Here is a 4,619-nt window from a genome sequence, read left to right as displayed (position 1 = left end):
TCTTTGATACAGAAACAGGTTTAAGCACTGCTTGCAGCATGGGGCCAATATGAATTGAAAGGTGCAAAGAAACAGTAATGTGTTGGAAGGCATGTTTGATTTAGTTTATCTTCTACGAGTAAAATGTACTACAAAAACGTGGTTTTGTGCTGAAGTGAATGGAAATGCTTTATAGTGAATATATTGTGAGTGTGTTGGTAAAGAGAATCACATACACTGATCATAACCCATTGAAGCTTGTGAAGAAATTTAAAGACTATTGCCAGACTGTTTAGATGGAACTTGTTTTTACAGCTGCTGAATTTGAAAATTGTGCATGTAACAGGATGAAAAAATTTGATTGCCGATGTGTTATTGAGACTCGAATGAGAAACTGAGGTGTTCGGAGGCAGGAGTATAACATGCTGAAACAGAATGTTGTTGTGCATGTTTCCACGTTTATAGTCAATGTAATGTATATGTGTGTATTAGAGTATGAGCCAATTTGTAAGGGTATTGGACACTGTTGGTTCTTTTTTTAAGGGGAGAGAGGTGTGTCGAAGCTACTCCTTTAACAAGATTATGCAGTCCATGGTTTTTTTTCAGAGAGGTCCACAAACGACACAAGCTCCTAAAGGTCTGTTGATTGAAGGGTTTTACGACCAATTTGAGAAAGCTAACAGATTCTGCCTCGGGTAGAAGGCTTTCAATTAAAAAAAAACACACTTGTATAATGAAAGGGGAGTGGCCAGTCCTCCCAGCTCAGCTTTTCTCTGGGTTTTTTTTCAGTAGTGATGTAAAAAGCTCACAAAAGCAGGTTCCAGCTGGCACTCTCTCTTTGACTTCAATCCTGTAAGAACCTGGGTTTGATTTTACCTTTTGTGCCAAGGGCTGTTTATGGGGGATTGTTGCAAGTATCTAGAACAGCATCATTAAGGGGGGTCTCCTGAATCTGGGTAACTTTAACCTTTACTTTAACATTCCATGGGGCCACCTGTTCATTTCCAATAACATGGCTCAGGAAAGTGATTTGGGCTTTGACAAATTCCGTCTTAGCCAGTTTTATCACTAAGCCTGCCTTCTAAAGTCGATCACATAATTCTGATAAATGCTGCAAGTGTTCCTTCCATGTATGACTAAAAATCACCAGGTCATCGATATATACCACACAATTAGGTCATCCAGAAATGACTTTATTGGTTAGTTTTTGAAATGTGGCTGGCACATTTTTCATATCAAACGGCACAAATTTAAATTGATACAATCCGTCTTATGAAAGCCAAAATTGTCTTCGCTCTTTCAGATAAGGGTACTGACCAGTATCCTCTGAGTAAGTCCAACTTAGAAATGTAAGTTGCTTCTACCACCTACTCAATGCAGTGTTCCAGATATGGAATCTGGTATGAAACAGATTTTGTAACTGCATTGACTTTGCAATAATCTACACCTGACTGTTGGGTACCATCTGGTTTTGACACCATTACTATGGGTGAGTTCCAGTTGCTGCAACTCACTTTGATTATGTTGTCTTGGAGCATGTGTTTAATCTTTTTTTGAACTTATGCCAACTTTAAAGGGTCAAGTCTATAATGATGTTGCTTAATTGGTATAGCATTTCCTAATTAGATTAGTGCTTCCCATTATACCCATAGATTCCACCCCCACCCCACGCAATAGTAATAACTCTTTCAGGTCATTTCAATTTTCCTCTGGAAGGAAAATCAATAATTTATCCCAATTTTTGAGAACTTCCTCATCGTCCATCTAAGCTGAGGAATGTCCAATTCAGAATCCTTCCCTATCAAAATAACCTTTGAGCTTAATCACATGATACACTCTGTGAGATTTCTTTTTATCAAAGGAGTCCTTATCAAATGTTGCATGTTTTGAAAGCAAACAGATTGATTGTGAAGCCTGTTTGGTAGCTGTGAGTTTCAGCAATTTCAGCGATCTACAGATGAACTGGAACTGTGGGGCTAGTTACAAGTGAAGTTGATTGGTTTGGGGACAAGGGACTAATGATCAATGACAAAGATCCTCTTCCTGTCAGCAACTATATGATTGGTTGTCAACTAGCAGAAAAAACTTGGGCTGTGAATAAAACAGACAGAAGCTAGTTCAGATCTGAAGTGAAACCAGCATGTCTGCAGCAACCAAAAACATTCTCTGTCTCAGTTCTCTGCAGTAAGTCACTTGAAAACCAAAGAAAACCAGTTTATCTTCCCTACAGCAGGTACTACAAGTTGTACCTTTGATCGGGATAAGTCAGAGTACTTTCATGATTGAAACAGACAACCTATGTCTCAAGGAAGAACCAACCCAATAGATCTTGTGAACAAAGATGTTGTGTTATTTCCCCCATTCCTGTTTGTCTGTCTGTGTGTGTTTAAAGTGGAATTTATAAGGGGTTTAGAGTTTTAATTTCCAGTGGGGCAAAGTCAACATACGCCAACATGAGACATTCTAAATTTTCCTACAGTTGGAGAAATTGGGCCTGACAGAAAATTGGCCAAACTGAATTACACAGAAGCCAATTTTTACCAGTTACACAGCTGGAGGACTATGTATTACACAAGTATCGATCAGACGTTCTGGCACCTTGACATCCAGTCACTGCCTGAAGATGTGCACGTTATACCTCCCTGGCATGGCACCAGTGAAGGCTGTTGGCGTGACCCCATTTGACAATCTGAACCCTACTCATAATCTCATTGCCAAAAGATGACAGAACATTCTGAAAATCCCAGGATGGGGGAGACAAAAACACATAAGGCAGAAGCCACCTCCTCAGTGAAGACTCTCAGTGAAGTCTTGCTACAAGACTAGGGGCGAAGACCTTGAAGAAATCCAAGATGACCCATGAGGAGATCCACTGTGATCTACAAGATCCATCTTCATGGAAGAGAACCAGACCTATGTTCAAAGTTTGTGAGAAGATTTGTACAAAATCCCATGCAAGGACTGCACAAAACACTACATAGGACAAACAGGAAGACAGCTAACGATCCGTATCCATGAACACCAACTAGCCACGAAACGACACGACCAGCTAACCTTAGTAGCCACACACGCGGATGACGAAACATCACAGAAGCGCTTCACAGGAGGCTCCCAAGCACTGAGGATGTCATCTACACAGGGGACAAAACGTCTGCAACACAAATTCCCAGCTCGGCAAACAGAACCACAACAACAAGCACCCAAGCTACAAATCTTCTCACAAACTTTGAACAGCAGACTTCCTAGCAGCACTAGAATGCACACTCAAAACAATGGACTGACAGAAGAGACACAACAAACAGTGAGACAAAGTATCATACCCCTGATAACAAGGAAAAGACAAACTCACAACCTCAACACCAAGGAGAGGGAAGCACTAACAACACTAAGAAATGCTAGGAATATAATCATACTACCAGCAGACAAAGGCAGAATGATGGTCATCCTGGACAAAGCACAGTACATCCAGGAAGCGCAACAACTACTTGAAGATACCAACACCTACCAAAAGAGAGAGTTTGACCCCACCCCACAGCTCACCAATAGGATAAACAACACACTGAGGAACCTACAAAAAAAGGACAGATAACCAGGTTTGACCTACAGAGAATGAAACCTGAAAGCAACATCACCCCCCGATTCTATGGACTACCTAAAGTGCACAAACCAGACATCCCACTCAGACCCATCGTATCACTACCAGGGACACCATCACACAAACTGGCTAAAGAACTACAACAGAAACTGAAACACCTGATCAGCAGACAATAGCCAACCTGCCGGACATACAGAACAGACAACAGGACGATGAACCTATCAACAAAGAGGGCATACTCAAACTACTGGACCTGTGCCTCACAACACACTTCACATTCAACAAATCAATGGCACACCCATGGGCTCACCCATTCTCTGGACTCATAGCAAAAGCTGTAATGCAAAGATTAGAACAAACAGTCATACTGCAAGTTCAACCCAAACTCTGGGTCAGATATGTAGATGACACCTTTGTAATCAATAAAAACACAAAAATAGAGAACACACACTGGATCATCAACGCCACACTCACAGGAATCTGATTCACTAGAGAGGAAGAAAAGGACAACCAACTCCCATTCCTAGACGTGAGGGTACAGAGAACACCAAACGGAGAATTCACCACTAAGGTACACAGGAAAGCCACACACACACACCAAGTCCTGAACTATGAAAGCAACCACCCCAATACACACAAAAGAAGTTGCATCAAGACACTGTTCAAAAAGGCCACAACATACTGCAGTACACCATAACTGCAAAAAGAGGAAGAAGAACACCTATACAATGTATTCGCCAAAAACGGATACCCGTGCAATTTCATCAACAGATGCCTAAGGGAAAGACAACGGAATGAGGACATGCCACAACCCAAAGGACTAGCCACGTTTTCATACATCAAGAACATTTCTGAACTGACAGCCAGACTACTACAACCACTAGGACTCATAACCAACAAACCAACAGCCACTCTCAGGCAACAACTCACCAGGACAAAGGACCTGATACCCAGCATGAGCAAAACCAACATAGTGTACAAAATCCTATGCAAGGACTGCACAAAACACTACATTGGACAAACAGGAAGACAGCTAACGATCAGT

Source organism: Chiloscyllium plagiosum, chromosome 2, assembly GCF_004010195.1.
Source record: "Chiloscyllium plagiosum isolate BGI_BamShark_2017 chromosome 2, ASM401019v2, whole genome shotgun sequence".
Classification (NCBI taxonomy): Eukaryota; Metazoa; Chordata; class Chondrichthyes; order Orectolobiformes; family Hemiscylliidae; genus Chiloscyllium; species Chiloscyllium plagiosum.
This window is presented reverse-complemented; position numbering follows the sequence as displayed.